This window comes from Ursus maritimus, unplaced genomic scaffold (assembly GCF_017311325.1).
Source record: "Ursus maritimus isolate PB19 unplaced genomic scaffold, ASM1731132v1 scaffold_61, whole genome shotgun sequence".
In the NCBI taxonomy this organism is placed as follows: Eukaryota; Metazoa; Chordata; class Mammalia; order Carnivora; family Ursidae; genus Ursus; species Ursus maritimus.
In genome coordinates this window covers 13,091-36,715 of record NW_024426786.1, presented here as the reverse complement: position 1 = coordinate 36,715, position 23,625 = coordinate 13,091, and the positions used below count along the sequence as shown (strand labels likewise).

Here is a 23,625-nt window from a genome sequence, read left to right as displayed (position 1 = left end):
CTAGATGGTTGCGCTGTCCTCAGCTAACCTAATGCTTGCACAGTGGACCCACGAATGAAGTAGGTTTTGTGGTAGAAGGGAAGGCTATGTATAGTCTCTACAGAGTGAGCTTTCTGTTACATGAGTTTTTGCTAGTTACTGCCACTGTAGCCTGTTTGGCCTGTCAGCAGCACAGGGAGATCTTTGAAATGGCACCATGTTTCAAGGACTGAAATCAATCAGTTGACAGTAGTTACCGACACTGAACCCTTTCTAAACTGGAGGAGATAGAGATTTATCCTTATGGGGATTTATATATATTGAGTATGTATTATCTTTCCTAATTTGAGTGCTTTGGCCTGCACCACTATCCAAGTGTTCATAGTGTCTGATTTCCAGTACGAAATCTTGCATAATATTTCCTTAGATGAAGACTACCCGCTTTATAGCTAAGAAAGTACACATAAGCACGCAGAACAAAGGAACCTGTTTTTCCTTTCTACACTACATGACTGGGAGCTGTTGATCTGATAGAACATTGGAATAGCCTGTTACAGTTACACCTGAGGCACCAGTGAAGATGATACCATGCAGAGTTGGGGTCTATGCTTCAACGTATATGCTTTGATTCAGTGACCTTTAGATGGTGCTGTGTCCCTTTTTGGTAAAAAATACATAGGTTTTGCAAGCAAAGGGGTAGAGAAAATCATAAATCTTACCATAAATCTCAGTGGAGTTCTTGCATAATTTCTGTTCTCTGCCCTCACATTTTAGGTTTAGTTGTAGTGGGGAGACTGCTTCTTTTGGGAGACCCAGTATGGGTTATAGTAAACCTAAAATGTTTGCCTGCTTTTCTGTCATTTGGGGTTCCTCACATTGGAAGACCAGCATTCAGAAGATCGAATTACCTCATTTTTATCTCATATTGGATAAATACCAGGTTGCTGCTTGTTAATGGGTGATACAGTGAAGAGTTTGTCTAAAACTAGGGATCCACTGAGGCATGCCTTGTTGGCTCCGTGATGGATGATAACTGTAGTGGAGCAACTGTAGCAACAGTAGATGGGCAGGAACACTTCAACCAGGGCTAACCTGCTCATAAAACACTGGCTCACCTCAGCAGGCAAGTAACAGAGATCATCAGAAGAACCGCCTGAGGCCAGGGGGATTTAGAATGGGTGATAGAGGAGAATATAACCATCAGCTATGAGCAACAGTGCTGCGGTAGCCTGTCACTCCTGTTTTAAGTCTTCCTTTTGTGAAAGTTAAAACAGCCACCACTTTGAAGAATCTATGACAGGATAAGGTAAAGGGAACTAAGTTCTTTAAAAAGTGGGATATGCTGTGGCATTTCTTGCTTCCAAACAAGGAGATGTTTCTCTCCCGCAGGTACCTGAACAGCTACCTGATGCTTTGTCCTCTGGCTTCCTGGAACACACAGTAGTCTGTGTGGGAACGACTGGGCATGCTAAGGAGTTAAAACAAGCTTTAAAAATAAAAAAGTAGGTATGCCTGAGTGACTTCGTCAGTTAAATGTCCAACTCTTGATTTCGGCTCTGGTCATGATCTTAGAATCCTGGGATCGAGCCCCACATCAGACTCCATGCTCAGCACCAAGTCTGCTTGTCCCTTTCTGTCTCCTCCATACTCCACTCCCTCTCTCTCTCTCTCTCTGTCTCTCTCTGTCTCTCTCTCTCTCTCATAAATAAATAAGTAAATAATAAATCTTTAAAAAAAGAAAAAGTATTCCGGCTCCTTTCCCTTCAATTGGGATAATTCTAAGCCACAGAATTGATAGAGTCCCCCAGAAGGCCATTGTATGCTTGCACCCTAGTTACATTTATCAACATAAGCAACCTTCTCTTCTCTGTCTCACTTTCTATTCCCTTAATCATATAGTCAAAAATAACCTTCCAAACAAATTACTGGCAATCAGATTTTGTCTTTGGATTATCGTCTGAGGGGATACAACCTGAATAACCAGATAGAATTACTAGTCCTATGTATATTTGATGTAATCATTCCTGACATTCCCCAAACCATGGTTGCTGTTCTTTTGCCAACCTATGGGAAGCAGAAGAGATGTCATTATATCCTTCTATTGTCAAAATGATCACAATTTCAATCATAAAATTTAGTAGATAGTGATGCTGTCTCTTAAAATAACCCATATCATGGTGGATTCACATTTCCCATGGTAGTAGAGGTTATGAATAAATACTCTAGTAGTTGGACTCTATTCCATGAGATAGATGTTATGCCCAGATCTGACCGTGTTCAATGATAGAAGCCTAAGGAGAGTATCCAAGTGGCTGATGGACATATAGTTTTAGAGCTCAAAAGTCAGATTCAGTCAGCAAAATCTGAAATCATGTCTCTGCTTTTTCAATCTCTTTTTGCTAATTTTATGTCTTTGTTCTGTAATGTATAGATGGCAGGATTCAAGTCACAGGTGATAGCAAAGTCAACAAGGAACAGGCATTATCACTTGACGATGTGGGGAAAGGTCAGACATAGAGAAATATGTATGGACTGAAAGATAGAACCACCACAGTGATGTGAGCTGACCCACTGACAAGTGCTTTGGATCAGTCTTTTGAAGAACATTTCCAGACAGTGACCAAAATGAAGATACAGGAAGGATTAGCAGAAAGAAGGTGCTCATACTCATGACATTACTGCTGGCAGCAGCAGTAAATTCCAACTTGTCTCCATATATGCATGCAAGTTTTATGATTCTAGGGAAGTCATAATAGAAGGTTTTACTTTATTAGGAACACAAAACACAAGTTCATAATGAAAACAAATTGAGACATATGTAGATCACCCCAAGTACCCAGCTAGTAGTCACAAATGAAACACATATTGTAGGATTCCTGATGTTCGGGTCATGAAGAGGCTCACAGATTGCTGTGTACCTGTCAAATGCCATGGCTATGAGTAACACCATCTCCACTCCTCCCATGATGTGGATGAAGCATATCTGTGTCATGCAGCTTTGGAAAGAAATTATCTTGTATTGATTGAAAGGTCTGTAATCATCTTAGGTCTGTAATAAGGAAAAAATGTCCGTATCAGTGAGGGACAAGTTGGCCAGGAGGAAGGACATAGGAAAATGTAAATGGGAGTCTAAAATTACTTTTTTTTATAATATTATTTTTTTATTATATTATGTTAGTCACCATACAGTACATCCCTGGTTTCTGATGTAAAGTTCAATGATTCATTAGTTGCGTATAACACCCAGTGCACCATGCAATACGTGCCCTCCTTACTACCCATCACCAGCCTATCCCATTCCCCCACCCCCCTCTCCTCTGAAGCCCTCAGTTTGTTTCTCAGAGTCCATAGTCTCTCATGCTTCATTCCCCCTTCTGATTACCCCCCTTTCTTTATCCCTTTCTTCTCCTACCGATCTTCCTAGTTCTTATGTTCCATAGATGAGTGAAACCATATGATAATTGTCTTTCTCTGCCTGACTTATTTCACTTAGCATTATGTGGTCGATATATACAATGGAATATTACTCAGCTATCAAAAAGAGCAATTTCTCAACATTTGCTGCAACATGGACAGCACTGGAGGAGATAATGCTAAGGGAATCTAAAATTACTAAAAAGAAAATGAAGAGATTTCCTGGGATGATCCCTAAAGAGATCAAGGAGAATATCAACATGAGAAAAACTTTAGTTTCCCAAAACTGGGTTCCAGTGATACAAACTCAGAAACCAGAGACTCTCTCAATCATTTTTTAAAGAAAGATTTTATTTATTCATTTGAGACAGAGATACAGACAGAGAGATAGAGAGAGAGAGCGCATGGGCGGGGGGATAGGCAGAGGGAGAGGAAGAAGCAGACACCCCACTGAGCATGGAGCTGGACTCAGGGCCTGGTTCCAGGACCTGGAGATAATGACCTGAGCTGAAGGCAGCTGCTTAACCATCTGAACCACCCATGTACCCCATGAAAAAACAAATCTTACTAGGGGAAGGAGATGGTAATTTACAGAAAAGGATGTCACCCCCCAGGTGACTCATTAACCACTTTTCTTCTTAACTTCCTTTAGAAAACCAACATGATTCTAGGAGACAATTCCCAAAGCAGTCTGATTTCTGGCTGGCAACACCAAGTCTCTGAGGTGAATTTGGTCACTACCCAAACACAATTATTGCTGTTAATTAGCTGCTTTTATGATGGCAGTATTTTGTGTAACTCAGTACACAGGGGAGAATTATGCAGCAGACAGAAACTTTCTGAGTTGTTCTGACTCCCTGAAGATATAGTTGCTTTATGCCCTCAGGTGAAGGAGCACAATTTCTGCTGTTCTTTGTGTTTCAGTATTTAAAAAAAACACATGTACACTGCTGCTCGTAGCCTTTATGAATGGTAGTTAAATGTAGGTCTCTAGACAAGGGTGCTTATGGGTGAGAGGTTTTATGCTACCACTCATTCACCATAGTTTGACTTTGATTTTGTTATTCTTCAGTCAAAAGATGAAACATACAGAAAATGGCAGAAAACAAATTTATAGCTTAATCAAATTTTGTAAAGTAATCATCACCCAAGTGAAGATGTAGAACTATGTTAGGTATCCCATCACAGAAATCTCTGTGATTCATCCAAATTACAACCACCTTTCTCCTCAAAAGGAGCCATGATTCTGTTCCAGTAAAAATGTCCTTGCATTTTTTTCTTTTTTCTTTATTAAAGATTTATTTATTTTATTTATTTATCTATTTAATAATAATTTTTTATTATGTTAGTCACCATTCAGTATATCCTTAGTTTTTCATGTAGTGTTCCATGATTCATTATTTGCATATAACACCCAGTGCACCATGCAGTATGTGCCCTCCTTAATACCCATCACCAGCCTATCCCAGTTTTTTTTCTAGCTTTATCTTCCAAATATCCATTCCAGAACACTGTAGTTTGTCTTGACCATTTTTTCATTTAATGTGTCTTTCAAATCTCTTTAAAAAAAAAAAAGATTTTACTTTTTTTTAAATATTAAAGGATATTTATTGAATATGTAAAGCAATGGATACTGTATCCCTCCCTCCACAAGGAATACAGGTTTCTAAACTGTAAACACAACCTCTGTGTTAGACCTCAACACCCAGAAAGGCAAGAAACCAGGGTAGCAAAACAGATGGGTCATCATTGCACAGCTGCAAGTGGCGGGTGCCTCTGGGGCAGGGACAGGGCTGCCCAATACTTGGGGAGAAGAAGAGGGCTCTCTTCTGAATGGGCTCCTGGACCCAAGTCCCAGAGAGCTGGGTAACCTCATAGGTAACATAAGACATGAGATTCTGGTACATGACTGTCATTTTTCTTTTTTGAACAAATTAATGTTTTCTTTTTTGTGTGTGGTTGTATAATGTGTTTTATTGATTTATTTGGTTTTAAGTTTTAATTTTAATTTCAGTTAGTTAATATACAGTATTTTATTCGTTTCAGGTGTACAACACAATGATTCAACAATTCCATTCATTGCCCAGTGATCATTCCAAGAAGTGCACTCCTTAATCCCCATCACCTATGCAACCCATTCCCCTACCCACCTCACCTCTGGTAACCATCAGTTTGTTCCCTATAGTTAAGAGTCTGTTTCTTGGTTTGTCTCTCTTTCTCTTTTTCCCTTTGCTCATTTGTTTTCTTTCTTAAATTACACATATGAGTGAAATCATATAGTATTTGTTTTTCTCTGACTGACTTACTTCATTTAGCATAATACTCTGTAGCTCCATGGACCATGTCATTGTGAATGGCAAGATTTCATTCGTTTTTATGCCCAAATAATATTCCATTGTGCATATCTATATACCACTTCTTCTTTATCCATTCATCAGTGTATGGACACTTGGGCTGCTTCCATACCTTGGCTGCTGTAAATAACACTGCTATAAACAGGGGTGCACGTATCCCTTGAATTAGTGTTTTTGTATTCCTTTGGTTAATAGCCAGTAGTGTGATTTCTGGATCATTGGGTAGTTCTATTTTTAACTTTTCGAAGAACCTCCCATACTGTTTTCCAGAGTGGCTGTACCAGTTTGCATTCCCACCAACAGTGCACCTGTGTTCCTTTTTCTCCATATCCTTGCCAACGCCTGTTGTTTTTTCTGTTGTTGATTTTAGCCATTCTGACAGGTGTGGAGTGATATCCCATTTTTCTTTTGATTCGTATTTCCTGATGCAAGTGATGATGAACATCTCCTCATGTGTCTTCTGGTCATCTGTATGTCTTCTGGAAGAAACATCTGTTCATGTCTTCTCCCCATTTTTAAATTGGATTATTGTTTTTTGGGTATTTAGTTTTATAAGGTCTTTATGTATTTTTAGATACTAACCCTTTATATCCTCTCCCGTTCCATAGGTTGCCTATTGGTTTTGTTCATTGTTTCCTTTGCTATGCAGAGCATTTTATTTTGATGTACTCCCAATAGTTTATTTTTGCTTTTGTTCCCTTTGCCTCAGGAGACATGTAGTAAAAAGTTGCTATGATGTATGTCAAAGAAGTTATTGCTTGTGTTCTCCTCTAGGATTTTTATGATTTTAGGTCTCATGTTTAGGTCTTTAATCCATTTTGAATTTATTTTTGTGTATGGAGTAAGAAAGTAATCCACTTTATTAAAAATGCACACAGTCTAAACCCACACTCCTCCCCAGACAATGCCTTATAGTCCAGTTATTCAAGTCTTCTTAGTATTTCCACTAATGCTAGGCTTATTCCTAATAAAGTACCTTTGTTCATGCTGCTGTCTCTGCTAGGTTAAGTCTCTACCACCACCCTAAATTTATGTCCTTTTCCCTTGAGCTCCAAAACAGTTTATATTCTGTAGATACTATCTTAGCTCTTAAATAAATGCAATGTTATATGATGTTTGCGTTTACAAAGGCATTTTAAGACATGTACTTTTGAAAAAGTATTCTTAGTGGCTTTGTAGCCCATCACAATAATTTTATATTAAGATTGTTGGAAACCTGTCTATCAAACTAAGGCAAATCCTTATTCACAGTTTTGCTAAGTGAGGCAATTTGTAGTGTACAAGTTTTGAATATAGTCTGTGGACGTTGGACTCACCATATTTAAGACCTATTTTTACCATTTTTACAAATGTGGATACTAATGATATTCAATTGTTATGGTTATTATGAATTTCAAAAGAAGTAGTAAAAGTAAAGTGTTTTGCACAGTTTTTGTATTTAGTGAGTGCACAAGGGATTTAGGTAATTATTACTAGTAAGATTTATCACCTTCTGATTCATAGAGAAACCCCAGCTCCCCAATAATCATTAAAGAATTTTACTTGCATTCTAGAAATAACAATCATAACAAGATGATTGAATTTCAGTTCTCTGTATCCTTCTGTTTTCCCGTCTTTAGAATGAATGCACTGGCTCAAAAATTCTTAAAATGCCCACTAGCCTAATAGTCTATGGGGCATGAGTGAGGGACAGAATTCCAAAATAATTTTCATAGTCTCTGAGAAGTTTGGATAGAAACATGAGAGCTAAGACAGATGTAGAGATCCAGTCTTAGGGGAAGTTAAAATAAATGAGATTCTAGAAAAGAATGTAAAGGTTATAAGGCCTTATAGAGAATGGAATTTATACTTATCATTTAGTGATACTGAAATGCTTAGAAGAAAAAGAGTTAATCCAAAATAAAATTAAAGATGAAAAATAGAAGAAAAATAAATAAAATAGCAGGAAAATAAAAGGATAAAAGAAAGGTGATTTAGAGGTGAAATGAAAAGTGAGAAAAATGCCAAAAATCTACATGAGAGAAAATGTGAAGGGGTTTAATTGGAGATACAATTGAAAAAGGATTCTGGAATGCCTGCTAAGGGATTTGTGTGTTAGTATGAATACAGCACAGAACTATGGAAGAATTATGTGCAATTATTTAATACATTTCTAACAAATTCTGAGTAATTGTTGAAATTGATGTGTCCTAGGGAGGTATGAAATTATATGTGTTATTCTTACCAAATCTCTTGGAGGAATAGTAATATTTGTTATCCACACTTCCTTAATCATGGTTATTGCATCGCCCTTGGAAATTACACTCTTCTCTTCATTATCCCAAATCCTTCCCTTAGCCCTATTTACTAGTGCTCCATATTACTGTTTTCAAGTTCCTTTAAGAACATAGCAATTCTAATTTTATTTTCAAGTATAAAGAGAAGTCTAATAGTAAGACAAGACATAAGCCCTCTGTTAAACTTCTGTTTAGCCAGGTAATAAATACAATCATAGTAATCATTGACAATAGAGAGGATGGGATTCCTGTTGTGAGATCATTTCTGATGTGACTGTCTAGGGTGGTTCATAAGAATTAAAGTATGCAACTCAGAGAATGGAACTTCAGTATTTATTTATGTGCAACCATTTCATTTCACTGAGAGGACAAACTCAATACTCACATCTCCATAAGAAATATACCAAAGGTGATAGCCCACCAGTGGTTTCTCTTTTGCTGCAAAAAGACTTTATATCATGGAACAAGTAAGAATTCAGATATGCTGCTCTTCATCAAAGGAATTTCCTGCTCAGTTAGGACATCTCATTTCCTGAGTGTACACTACTGAGCAGTGAATGATGATGTTGGATTCTCAGTTAACAGGGGACCCTTCACCACTGTAATCGTCTCCTCTTGAGTATCTGATTCTTCAAAAATGGTTCAAGGAGTTTTAGAAGAATTCTATTGATTCTAAGTTAAACATTAAGTTTATTGAAGAAGTTCTCCAGAATCTTACACATTGGCTGTAACATTGATGAAGAGCCAGCTACAAATGAACAAGAAAATCTTTCCCTATGTACTAGATTAAACTGAAAATTCAACATTTAGGGTGTTATGTTTGTCCTAAATATCTTTTACCCCTCTTTAAAGAAAACTACCTAAAGTCTTCATAAGTTTCACCGAGATTAAAGTCAGGAGACTTGGGGATTTTAGTACAAATTTACAGTGTGATTTTGGCGTGTCATTCAGAATCTCCAAGCCTTAGTTTTCCTGTTTACAAATGAGCTCATTGGATCAAAAGCTCTCAAAGACAACATTCCACAACTCTAGGAGTATGATTTGAACCTTTATGTGAAAGAAGTATCCAAAACCAGAATATATTGGAATTGCAGGAAGGAGGGGAAAAGGTGGGTAAGAAAACATGGCATCTGGGTATATGGAAAAAGGATCCTTAAATAGAAAGGAAAGAAGAGATTAGCCTTGAAGATTCAGAAGGACTTGACACTTAGAACACTTGTATAACATATACTAAGTTGTAAAGGTCAATCCTTGTTAATATTGAAACTAACTTTCTAAGTATTTGAATTGACCTCTGGATCCTTCCATTTTTCTTGAAAATGCACACGCAATTGAATTCTGCCAAATGGGTTCTTACTAATAGAAGCATCACGTTATTAATAAAATGCTACACTTTGGTTAGTTCTGCTAATATACTTCACTTTCATCATTCCACCTACCTCCTTCATATGTGGAAGAGACTACAGCAGTTTTCAAAGGATGGAAGAGTACAGATTTTCCTTTTTGCACTTTGTCTTGAAGCAGAAAATTTCCAAGAGAGTAAAGTGTGTCTGTTTGGTCTTCCTTAGGAAGTCACTTGGTTAAGAGCCATTTATGAGTGACCAGAGGCGGGTGAGGAGATCTGGAAATAGCCAGGCTGAAGTTTGAGTACTGAGACTAAGTCATATAGTCTCACAGGTTTTCCCTTGAGGATACACACACAGAAGCTTCTTGAGTCAGGGGCTGTTGTCACAATTTCTGGGCTTCCTCAGGTTTTTCTAGTACCTCACTGAATCTAAAGGTGATTTTTTTTCTGTGCAAATGAAACTTTATTTCCTTATATTTATATTTCCCTTAATTCTCTTTATATTGAAGTATAATTGACATACAATGTGTTGTTCCTTTCAAGTGTATAACACATTGATTTGACAATTTTGTATACTAAGTGCTCAGTACAACTAAGTTTAGTCACCATATGTCACCATAGAACACTATTACAATGTTATTGACTTTATTCCATATGCTGTACTTTTCATCTCTGTGATTTATTTATATTATAACTGGATGTTTGTACCTCTGAATCCCCTTTATCTATCCCCCCCCCCACAATCTGCCACGTGGCAACCACCAGGTTTTTTTTCTCTGTTTAAGAGTCTGTTTTGTATTTGTTTTTTGTTTTTGAGATGTCACCTATCAGTGAAATCATATGGTTCTTGTCTTTCTCTGTTAAAGGAGACTTTTAAATTTTAATTTATATATTTGAAGAGAGAGAGAGCACAAGCTGGGGGAGGGACAGAGGGAGAAGCAGATTCCCCGCTGAGCAGGGAGCCTGACATGGGGCTATGGGGTTAGATTCCAGGACTCTGGGATCATAACCTGAGCCAAAGGCAGAAACTTAACCAACTGAGCCACCCAGGCACCCCTCTCTGTTAAAGGTGACTTTTTAAAAGAATCATAGTGAAACCAGTAAGATAATGTTCTGAGGTTAAAATCCAGATGGATTCAGGAGACAATAATAATGCTTTAGATATTATACAAAGAAGATAGCTTATAGCATTTATGATCACTTTGGGATAAAATATAGGGGAAAAAATACCTTGACCAATAGTAAGAAAGTCTCATATATTATTTACCATTTTATTGAGCAGCTTTAATTACAGTGCAGCAGTTACAACTGAGCTGAGTCACCACAATTAATGTTTCTTAAATCAGTCATAGGAATACATTCCAAGTGATTTCTCAGTTGTGCTCTTTGACCCATCAGACTTCTCAAGTTCTTGGAAAAGTAAAGTAAAAGTAAAGATGTCAATCATCTTCTTTGTCCTAAGCACCCTGGCTTGTATACAGGTACGTTAAATAAGGTGAGATCTGAGTTGGGTACCTTTTTTTAGGTAATAAGATCCTTGAAATACTTTTATAATTGTAGATACTCTTTTAGGGTGAATCAAGAAATGCTTTGAGGAAGACTGCAAGGACAACAGAAATTTGCTGTTGAAAAAAAATGGAATATAGAGAAATTTTGCATAAGGCAAAACAGTAGAATCTATTTCTAAAGTAGACATTGACAATCAAAGACTGAAAACAATTCTTAAGAGTTGTAGCATAGTGTTCCCTGCCTATTTATTTAACTTAAACTATAATTAGGATGAGAAATACTTCTTTCTCGATTTTTAATGGCTGCTGGTTTGTATAAACTCATACTTTATCCATTGGATCCACATAATTTCCATAAGAAATATTAATTGATTCCTAGTGATGCTTATAATCAGTATGAAGGTACTGATAAAGCTCAATCATATGTACATGTTTGTATTTACATAGAGATATAAAACAATTACATGAAAATTGAGTGTGGTCATTGATGAAATTGCGATTTAATTTCATAGGTCAGTAGGAATATATAACACTTTATTTTTCATACTTAACAGAAATTACTGCAGCTCTATTTGAAAGTGAAGTTCTTTAATTCAATACCTCTTTTATGTAGAGTTCTCAGTTTTTTAAAGGTGATAATGAATTGTACATAATCCATAATGTTCATGGTGATCACAAGGGTCGTGATGGTCCACGACATTCATCTTGTGCTCTTACCAATGAAATTTCTTATGGCATCTCCCTAGAACTTACAACTTGTCGACTTAACCTTCTCGTTGCCACCTTCATATCTCTGTTCCTTAAAGTATAGATGTCAAGATTTAATACAGGAGTGATGACAAAGTCCACAATGGCAAAAAATTTATCCACTGACTTGGTAGGGAAAGTCACACATAGAGAAACAAGCACGGAGTCAAAAACAAAACCACTATAGTGATGTGAGCTGACAGAGTAACGAATGCTTTGGATAAATCTTTTGAAGAATGTTGTCAGACAGTGATCAGAATAAAGATATATGATACAATTAAGAAAAAGAAGGTATCCATAGATATGAAGCCACTGTTGGCAGTGACCACAAATTATAGTCTGTAAGTGTCCATGCATGCAAGTTTAATAACCCTAGGAAAATCACAATAAAAGCTCCCCACATTATTAGGGCCACAGAAAGGTAAATTTATGACAAAAACAAACTGAGACACAGCATGAATCACCCCAATGATCCAAGCAGCCGCTATCAAAAGCATGCACATTTTAGGATTCACAGCAGTTAGATAGTGGACAGGCTTGCAAATGGCTGTGTACCTGTTATATGCCATGGCTATGAGTAATACCATCTCAACTCCTCCCATGACATGAATAAAGAACATTTGTATCATGCAGTTATGGAAGGAAATGATTTTGCAACCACTGAAAAGATCAGAGATCATCCTAGGAACTGTGGTGGATGAAAGACCCAGGTCAATGAGTGATAGGTTGGCCAGCAGGATATACATGGGGGAGTGTAAGTGAGAATCAAAAATCACTGTTAACATAATGAAGAGGTTTCCCAAGATAATTCCCACATAGAACAAAGAGAAGAAGAGAAAAAGGAAAACCTGCATTCCCAAGGATTGTGCAAGTCCCAGTAACATGAACTCAGTTACCACAGAGCCATTTCCTTGGTCCATTGAATCATAAGGAAGGGAAGACTCTAAAGTGACCTGAAAGAAATGAGAGAAGGAATTAACTTTGAGGAGTGCTTCACAGGATGTGTTAAATGTTGATAATTTAAATTGGTTTTTGACAGATCTTTTATTTAATTGATAGTAAATTATTTACAAAATAATGGGAGCCCAGAGCATGGGTTTGGTAGTATGAGCAAAGATGCACTCATTGGCCATCTATTGCTTTAAATTGCTCTTATTTATTCAAGTACGTGGGATAATGAGTCAACTTAAGAAGTTAGAAAAGGATGCAAAAATTAAACTCGTGGAATTCAAGTTAAATAGAGCAATAAAAATTAAAACCAAAAATAATACGTATTGACTCCTAGAAAATTGGAGGAGTGTATATGAGCATATAAAAAAGTTAAAAAAAAACAAAAAATAGATAACCTTTTGAAAATATAATCAAGAATAATAAAATAAGCAATTAGAAATGAGTATAGAAAAATAACAGTTAACATAATAACAGTTAATACACATTTGAAGTCTGTTTTTTATGTGTATATATTACTGTTAGGTTTATACTGCTGAAATGGTGTTTGCATTAGAGTTTGAATGATAATTTTTGTAAACAGGAAAATCCCACACTACATAAACCTATAATCCTAAAGTCTCTAAACCTCCATTTATAGCATATAATATAATCTGTTTATGAACTTTAATTATTATACTGTGGACAGTCACAATGGAAAATATGGAACTGAGTGTATTCAATGTGGTGGAGTCAGAGTCGGTAGCATGTGTAAAGGACAGGTAGGAAGGAACACATAAATAAAGGGGAAGAATGAAGATCAATGGGAAGGAGTGTAAGAAAATAAAAGGAGGGTGAAGAGAAGAAATAAATTCCTAAAGGTCAAATAGGGAGGATAAATCGATGATCAAAGAAAGGCATTGGTAGAACATTGCACATCTTTGCTTAGGTGCCTGTCATAGTTTAAATCAACACACATCGATACATTACAAACACCTGGGTGAGAACTTTACTTGGGTTTCCATTCACTGCTTTAGGTATATTTTGACTGGAAGGATGGAAAGTAATAGTAAGGCTGTAGGGAAAATAACCACTGAGATGAAGACAGGACTTTAAGCACGTGAATCATGGGTGTGGCAGTAGGGTTTGGTAGAATAGAGTGGTTGAACATGATGCCTCAGTGAACTGGCAGGTGAATCACCTCTAAAAAAATTAGGAAGTAACCAAAAGCATCTGTTTTGCCTTCAGGTACTATTTGGCTTACCCTCATTCTAGTATTCATAGATTTTCATAATATAAAATTAAAGTTTTTGATATAGGCACCCTTTCTGCTTTGTCTAACACTACATCACCTGCCTTTTAAAACAGCGGCTGGCACATAGAAAAAGCCCAGGAAATATGTGATGAATGAATTTCCTAGAAATAGGTACTAAATTGTTCATAGAAGAAACAAAACAGTAGCCCTCACAAATATATAGAGAAATTGATTTAATAATATCTTCTCCATAAACTTGTATTTCCTGGTATAGTCCAGTTATATATACATAAAAAGTGAGTATTTAAATGAGTGAAGAAATTTCTGCCCTTTTTATTACAAACATCTGGAATTAGCATGTGTCACTGATGAGGAAATCCTCAGGATCTGAGAGAGAAAAAGACGATGCACTTGGTTTCTCTGCCTCTTTAGAAAACCCTGGTGACTTTGTGAAGCTCTCAGGAATTTGGCAGAAGTCAAGTCCCCATAGATTTTGCTATCCTTCCTCTTGGAGATGTAAACTTTTCCAGTCATTCAGAGCCTGAGAAGACCCATCATTAAATAAGAAATATAGATACATATTAAACAAACAAGATGATCAGAATTATAGATTTGTATAGAAGTGGGAAAGAACTTTGAGAGAACCTATTCAGTCACTTCATTCTACAGGTAGAGGGCCAACCCCGTGAGGGTAAATGGCTGGCCAAAGTGTTCACAGGAATACATTCACAGGGCCAGAACTAGAAGTCAGCCTAACTTCCAGTCCAATGGTCTTTCTCAATAGTGTATTGAGTATTTATATTTGAAAGGGTCACTGTAACCTAATTGGAAGTGGTTTGTCAACCCTCAGTTTTTATTCATTTAAAATAAAATTGGCTTACCTTCCTGAAAGACTTTTTTTTTTTTTTGCCATTGGGAATTTCTCTTGCTAACCCCCTTTCCTGTTTCTTCACACAACCTGTTAGTCCTTGAACCATTCCATCTTAGAACTTATAGCTACCAGCTCCTCTGTACCATCCCCTGGCACGGGGCCAGAAGACTTCTGACTCTGAGAATAGCCTCTCAGACTAGGCATTGGCTGGTTCCTTCAAATGTGGAGGAAAGTAATACTGAAGGAGAGGGAACCACACCAGAATCCTGGAGGTGGAGAATTGAGACTTCCTTCCTTTTGTTTAAAACAGAATTTGGTTCTCAAATAGGGCAGGAATAGCTGAGGCCAGATGTCTGTTTTACACCGTGAAAAAAAAAAGTTTAAAATGACTTGGAGACCACAAAAATCAGAAACACATGAATCTGAAAAATTTTCACACTAAGGGAACAAATTGAACATATCAAAAGTTGTGTGTGTGTGTATGTGTCTATGTGTCAGTATGTAGAATCGATTTGATAAGACAATGCAATGCAGTGATTGAAATTTGAGAGTAAGAGAGTGATGGTGTAGAGTAAAAGGACAAAAATATTTCAAAAGGAGAGTATTTCTGACACTAATATTTTACAAAGAAACAGATGCTGAAGCAGAATTAAGGGGGAGAGAGAGAGAGGGACACAACCATGATAGGTGCAGTTTTATAATTAAAAAGCATCTTTCCTACCTGCCTGTTCAGCCACAGGATTTACATTTTTGGAAGAATAGAAATTCAGAGAGCTCAGTCTTACTTTCTATACATAATCTTCCCTCAAAGTCAAAGCTATAGATGATTCTTCAAAATGGGAAATAAGCTAATTAGATACACAAGAGAGTGACCTATTGTTGTCTCAGAGAAGGCCAATACCGAGCCCATTATTAGTTTCTCTTGGGGGACTAAATCTTTGAGTCACATTGGTTTCCCCATGAGAGAAATAATGAAAAAGAAATTGCTTGGTAATGCAACAGAGGGAAAGAGAGAAGATTTTGAGGCAATATGTCGGTTTGTGTAAAAATATCCCTATATAGTTGCATGATCTTTGGGATGAAGTGCTTAGAAGCACTGAGATGAGGGGATGAGGGTGTAAAAACATATCCTGAGTGGACAGACATACCTAAACTTGTAGTACCAAACTTGAAATAGATGTAAAATCCCTGATACGTAAAGATAATTCTTACAACTGACAGTAGGGGAATAAATAGATCACTTTCATGTTATCAATTATAGCCAATGTTTACCTCTGTAGGTTTACTTGCAGTCCCAAGCTTTGGAGTGTTGAAGATAAAAGTCTTCTTGAATGCATTTAACCTTTATTTTTCCTGAGTTGACTGGATAGAACTAAAATTTGTACGTTATTGGATCAATTTCTGAAGAGATCAGTGGAAAACAGATGCAAACACAAAAGAGGAAAATATAGGAGGTTATTTGGAGTGTTTGTAAGAAGAGCATATTTACCTGAGGGAGATACTCATTCATAAGACTTGTGACAAGGTATTGAAACAAGCCTAGTGTATTTCTGTAAAGAAGTAAGGCTTATCTATATTTGATATGTAAATACAAAGAATCTGATCTCTAGTCTATCATGGGGTCCCAAAGTGTCAAGGCTCTATCTTTGAGTTGTGTTTGTTTAGAGTTGTATTTTATTTTTTCTTGTTGAGAAAATGGAAAATCATAATTCTCTAGAATAGCTGCAGAATATACATTCCAAAATGTGTAAGGATACAAACTGAAGAATAATGTGGGCAGAAATATTTAAAAATAAATAGGAATGCATGGTCAGTGACATGAATTGGTATATATATGATGAAGTAAAATAATTTAGTTGTTTGGAAGAAACACAACTACTCTAAGATTAGAGGAAAATTTCTCTTGTTGCCTCCCTGCCCCACTGGCTACTGCAATGCAGTGAACACTCCACAGCCCCATAAATCATTCTATCATGTCAACGCACTTCTGTCCTGAGATGCCTGTGTCCTAAATGGCCAACTGGATACCAGACAGAATAGCATATTAAGATGAATTAGGGAGAATCTAGGCAGAAATAAAGCCCTAGGAAATTCTCCAGCCAGGCATAGAGCACACTGTGATTTGAGAGCAATCCCTTGGGGCATGGATCTTGGGTTTGCTTGGCAGTGGAGAAGGCTGCTGAGCTAACAGAAGAGTAGGGGATGTTAATGTAGAGCTTATGAGAACTAAAAGTATCAGAGAGGATTGAGTCCACTGATTTACAGGCTGCCCCAGCTAAAGTTCGCTCAAGATTTAAACTGGCTGAAGCCAGCAAAAAGAAACTTACCAGTAGATTTCACTGCAGAGAATTGACAAATTTAGAAAATCAATTGAGAAAAAGGAAAGAAAAGGGGATTAAGTACTTTAATCCTATGACTAAGCAAATATAAAAAGGAAGCCCATAGGGCAGTGGGGAGGGAACTTGGGGCAGGAGGTGGCTCTCTGGGGCCTGCTCTCCCCTTCCCCTTTCCAACCCCCTTCCCCCACTGCTGGACTAGGGCTAAGAGCAGCCTGAGCAGGAACCTGACCTCAACCCAGGTCACTGAGCTGGAGGGATGAGGAACACCTCTGCAGTATCAGCCTCCTCCTCCCAGGAGATGGAGGAGCTGGAGCACTTTATGCACAGCTGGCTACATGCTACAGTACCAGGTGCAGGTCCTGCTGGCTGACAGCACAGAGGCTGATGGTGAGAGTGAGCAGACACAGTCCCACATCTCCCAGGAGGAAGTCCCAATAGTGGACCACCAGTGAAAGGCCTAATGAACAAGGGACAATGGACCACAGTGAGCAGCTGGAAAGCAGTTGTTTCTACTCTCTAAGGCAAGCCCCCTCTCCCCTACTACACACTCCCTCAGAGTTGAAGAAGGAGGGAACCAGGAAGTGCTGGTGGACAGAGTTTTTTAAAAGTCCCAATAAAAGCCTGTTCTCACTAAACCAGGGTCCAGGAGAAGGGAAACGTAGCAAGATAGGAAAGTTTTAGACAATAACTGTTCTTCTCCAGCCAAATAGCACAGACAAGCTGTGGCCCCATGTTTACCTACACCAGCAAAGATTCAGTGGGCATCTATACTGCTACCCTCACAGGGCTGTAACAGGGCACCCTCTATCTTCCCTTCAGCAGGCTGGCGTCAGAGAAGGCTGGTAAGGAGGCTGGGGCTTTCACCCCTGCCATCTTGTAAGAAGGCCCCCAAACTACCCCCATGGTATTATTGAAGACCATGTGAGAGCCTGGACTTCTATCCCCACTCAGCAGTATTGAGGCACTTCTCCTCTCCCTGCGAGGTTGTGTCTGAGGAGATTCTAATAGAGAGTTGAGACTTCCCCTATTGCCCAGTGATAGTGAGGCCACCCCCATGGCAGGGTCAGTGGGGACTGTGTGGGGCCCTGGAACTCCCAGCTGTCTGTAACAAGTGTACCCCTGGACTTCTACCTTCACTGGTAGTGGTGAGACTGTGCTCCCTTCCCCCCTGCCAGAGTGGTATTACTAACAATGAGTTAAAACAGAAGATTTAAATAAGATTCAGAATCTCATAACATAACATGCAATTGTCCTAATCGCAATGAAAAAATCATTTGTCAGAGCAATAACTGGAAAGATTTCAAACTAAATGAAAAAAGTTAGTGGATGTCAACACTGAGATGAGAAATTGGACTTCATCAAAATTAAAAACTTTTACTCTGGGAAAACCGTTTGGAAGATGAAGAGACAAATTACATAGAGGAAGAACATTTTGCAAAACATGGATCTGACAAAGGACTAGTATTCAGAATATATAAAGAATTCCCAGAACACAGCATTTAAACCAATCCGGTTAGGAAATGTATAAAAGACGTGAAGAGATATTTTTCCCTGAAGAGGATGTACAGATGACAAATAAGCACACAAAAAGATGTTCAACCTCATTAAGCGAAATGAAGAGTAAAGCCACAATGAGAGATCTCTTCCCACCTATCAGAATAGCTAAATTAAAAAAAAAAATAGTGACGACACCATGTGGTGGTGAGGATACAGTGAAATTGGGTCAGTCTTGCATAGCTGGTAGGAGGGTAAAGTGTTACAGCCATTCTGGGAAACAGTTTGGCAGTTTCTTAAAAAACAGAAACTACAAGTTTGATATGATCTAGCAATTTTACTCCTGGATATTTATTCCAAAGAAATGAAAATGTACATTCATACAAAAACTTGTACTCAAATGTTTATAGCTACTTTACTCATGGTAGCCCCAAACTGGAAACAACCCAGTTGTCCTTCAACAGGTGAAAAGAATCTCCAAGGGAATTATGCCAAGAGAAAAAAGCCAATCCCCCAAAGTTACTCTATGATTCTATATATATAACATTCTTGAAATGACAAGATGATAAAAATGGGGACCAGGTTAGCAGTTCCCAGGGATCAGGGAAGGGAGGGGCGGGATGAAGTGGGTGTGGGTACAAAAGGGCAGCAGAAGGAAACTTTGTGCTGATACAAATGTTCTGCATCTTGACTGTATTAACATCGATACTCTGGTTGTAATACTGAACTATACGTTTACAGGCTCTCCCATGGGGGAAAGTGGATAAAGGGTACGTAGAATCTCTGTGTTATTTGTTGTAGCTTGATGTGAATCTATAATTATCTAAAACAAAAATTAAGAGGGGTGCCTGCATGGCTCAGTCAGTTAAGTGGCTGACTCTTGATTTCAGCTCAGATCATGATCTCATGGATCCTGAGGTGGAGCCCTGTGTTGGGCTCCGTGCTCAACAGGAAGTCTGCTTGAGGAGTCTCTTCCTCTCCCTCTGCCCCCCCCCCCCCCGGCTCACCCTCTCTCTCTCTCTCTCTCTCTCTCTCTCTAAAATAAATAAATCTTAAAAATATGTATAAAATAAAAGTTAAGAAGAAAGCCCAGATACTAATCAATAAATTATTCAACACTACTGTTTTTAAACTGTTGGTTTTGTTCATTTATTTAATGATAAATATCCATCGAAGATTTTATATACTGTTGTACTGATGTGATAGCAGTAAACATTGACACAGCCCCTCCTCACATGGAATTTAAAATGTAATGAGGAAGACATAAAACAGATAAGAAATTATGAGTATGGCTAATGTTACAGAAGTGATACTGGGGAGTGTTATAGTAATATACAATGGAAGGAGCTCTCCTGGACTCAGGTTCTGGGAATTGTTTCTTGATAAAATAATGTTGAAACTGAGATTTAAAGAATGAATAAATGTTAATAGGCAAAGCATAAAGGACAAATGTTTCAGACAGAATAATTGGCCATTCTTTCAAAGAATGAATTCTCAAGAGCATGTTGTCATCTGAGGCTGGAGGGGAGGTTGAGGGCCAGGTCTTGGATGGCCTGATAAATCTTGAAAAGTAGTTTGTATTTTAATTTAAGAGTAGTGGCAAGCATGTGAAGGGTCTTAAGTAGAGGATCACATGTTTAGATTTATATTTCAAAAAAATCTGGGATGCCTGGGTAGTTCATTCGATTAAGTGTTGGACTCTTTATTTTGGCTCAGGTCACGATCTCAGGGTCATGCGATCAAGCCGCACATTGGGCTCTGAGCTGAGTGTGGAGCCTGCTTGAGAATCTCTCTCTCTTTCTCTCCCTCTTCCCCTCCCCCCTGTGCATATGTGTGCACATCCATGCTCTGTTTCTCTCTCAAAAAAAAAATCTCTCATTCTGAATGTAGATAATGAGAATGAAGGCAAACAAGATTTGAAGCTGGAAGACATACAGCTGACTTAATATTCTACTTGAAAAATGACATATGAAGTCTTAGACAAGAGTGGTGATATTTGGAAGAGAACAAGAGGACATATTTAAGAATTGTTTAGAAGTTGGAATTAATAGCATTTGTAGATTTAATGAATATTAGGGATTCGGGAAAGGAGGAGTCCATTATTACTCCTAGACTTTACATTGAGGAACTGGGTAAATATTGGTGCTACTTATTGTGACTAGGGACCTGAAAGAGTAGCAGGTTCAAGATGAGATGAGTTTAGTTTCAGATCTGCTAAGTGGGAGATGCCCTTGAATCATCAAGTCAGTATAGGCAGTTAGATTTATGAAGTAGGAACTCAAATAATAGCCCGGCTTAATGATAAAAGCCCTTAGCTTAGATGGTAATTAAATCCTAGGGAATGGATGTCCCTTAGGGATAGAATAGGAAGTGAGAAAAGGCCAAAGGTGCAATTCTGAGGAACACTGAGTTTGGTGATGGAGCTGACTGAGAGAACCTCAGCAAACTGCTACTGGGAAGGAATTCCCAAAGAGTAGGAGGAAAAGTGGGAGACTAGTTTCTCAGAAGCCCAGTGAGATATTTGAAAGAGGGAGTGGTTAGCAATGATCAAGTTAAGAAGAACTTAAGAATACCAAAGCATTAAAAGAAGTTTTTTTTTAAAAAAACGATTTTATTTATTTATTTGACAGAAGGAAAGAGAGCATGCAAGCACATGCACAAGCAGGGGGAGCAGCAGGCAGAGGGAGAAGGAGAAGCAGGCTTGCTGCTGAGCAGAGAGCCAGATGCAGGGCTGGATCCAGGACCCTGGGATCATGACCTGAGCTGAAGGCAGATGCTTAACTGACTGAGCCACCCAGGCGCCCCACATTAAAAGATGTATTAATGATTAATTTACATGGAGGAAGTAGAGATGTTATTGGAAAGTTTCCTGGGGATACACTGGACAAAAATATATACATTAGTTTCCTTAATTGAGCGTATTTTATTTAGAGAGCAGTAGAAACAAATAAACAAAAATGTTACGTGTAACTTTAATAAAGTATTTATTACAAATGTAGAAACACTCAAACTGAATATACCTTACCATTTTTGGCTTGACATTTATCCAAGACTATCAAACTCAGATATATAAACTCTTGGGGGGATGTTTTATCTGGCCAAGAAACCATATTCAAGGAATCCAAGGCCTCTAAATACATATCCTTGGGTGATTATTCTTCTTTGGAACAGCCATAATTTCTGTGTTTTTTTTTTAATAAACCAGGTGATTGAATATTGGAAAGACTACATTTTTAGAATAATACAAAGGCAGACAAAAGTGCAAAAAGCCCTGGTTTCTATTTATCTAAAGTATTGATAGTGTTAAGGAAATTCTATCTCTACTTATAATCACTCAAATCTAAACGCAAAACTAAAATATCATCCTATGCTGATAAAGTCAAGTTTGTGTTTGGGGCTCAATGTAAGTAACATAGTTGATTTTGTTCTTTTCTAAGTTAAACTAAAATTGAAATAGGAATTTAAAAAATATAATTTATTGATTTTGATTTACTCAAAGTCACATTTTATCTACTAAATCCATAAGTTTACTATGAGATATATTTATCATTTTTGAGGTATTCATTTATAATTTAGAATAAAAACAATTATCAGGTCCCAGAAAATGTCACCCAGAAAATATCTGAATGTTAAGTTTATTCTTACGAATCAGCTCAGTTTTCTATTCTCATCACTCTTCATAATGGAAGTAGGTGAAGTCAATTTAGTCTCTGTGGTTAGCAAAATAAAGTCACCTCTGACTCAACAATCAATTGCTACAGGTAGACCTTTGTTGAACTATTTCTCCAAATAGTAGTTCTTACCATAGTAACGATGACAGTCATGTGACTTGCAGTGTTCTTGGTGAGCCTCGTGTTGTATGTAGATCTGCTCCATTCATTATGAGATCCCACTAGGACCCACAATCCGTTTGCCCAGTCTTCTCTTGGCCACTCTCATATCTTTGTTTTGTAATGTATAGATGGCAGGATTCAAGACGGGGGTGATAGCAAAGTCAACAATGAACAAGTACTTATCCAGTGATGTTGTAGGGAAGGGCCACACATAGAGAAACATACATGGCATAAAAAACAAAATCACTACAGTGATGTGAGCTGACAATGTGACAAATACTTTGGACAAGTCCCCTGAAGAATGTTTCTGGACAGTGACCAAAATGAAGATATAGGATGTAATTAAAGAGAAGAAGGTAGCCATGGATATAAACCCACTGTTAGCGATGATTACAAACTCTAGCTTGTAAGTGTCTACACAAGCAAGTTTTATGACCCAAGGAAAATCACAGTAGAAACTATCTACTTCATTAGGGCCACAAAAGGGCAAATTTATGACAAAAAGAAACTGAGAGACAGCATGGATTATCCCCACTATCCAGGCAGCCACTACAAAGGAAACACATTTTGGGGCTCATGATGGTCAGGTAGTGGAGAGGCTTACAGATTGCAGTGTACTGTTCATATGCCATGGCTATGAGCAGCACCATCTCAACTCCACCCATAACGTGAATAAAAAATATCTGTATCATGCATTTTGGAAAAGAAAAGATGCAGTCAGTGAAAAGATCAGAGATCATTTTGGGTACTGTGGTAGAGAACAGACCTAGATCAAGTAGAGAGAGGTTGGCCAATAAGAAGTACATGAGTGTGTGTAAATGAGTCCATAATTACCATGAACACAATGAGGAGGTTTCCCAGGATAATTCCCATGTAGAACACAGAGAAGAACCAAAAGAGAAAATGATGCATCTTCCATGAATTTGAAAGTCCAATCAATACAAATTCAGATACCACAGAGTCATTTGTTGCATCCATTGGCTCAATCAGTAGGGAAGATGCTGAAGTATTCTAAAGGTAGAAAGTAAGGAAGAATTGAGAAATATGAATATTGAACATTGATGTGTTGTTTGCCCATCAATGCTTTTGTAGGAACCATGTTGCAAATGCCAAAATGTGACGTTGGAAAACATACAGAGAGGGTGGGTGAAAGGAAGATAAATGAATAGGAGAAAGGAGATAATCAAAAGTTAGATTAGAGAGAGAGAAGGAAACAACATTATTTGGAAATATGGAGGAATTAAGAGCAAAGAGTAACACCTCCTGGTACAGAGCCTCTTACC

At 37.8% G+C, this 23,625-nt stretch overlaps 3 pseudogenes; all 3 read right to left on the bottom strand.

Moving 5' to 3' along the window:
• Positions 1-2,364: 2,364 nt before the first annotated feature.
• On the bottom strand, positions 2,365-8,022 carry LOC121101156 (annotated as a pseudogene).
• A 3,583-nt stretch (positions 8,023-11,605) lies between these two features.
• Positions 11,606-12,543, bottom strand: LOC121101157 (annotated as a pseudogene).
• A 9,845-nt stretch (positions 12,544-22,388) lies between these two features.
• Positions 22,389-23,320, bottom strand: LOC103656820 (annotated as a pseudogene).
• Positions 23,321-23,625: the final 305 nt, after the last annotated feature.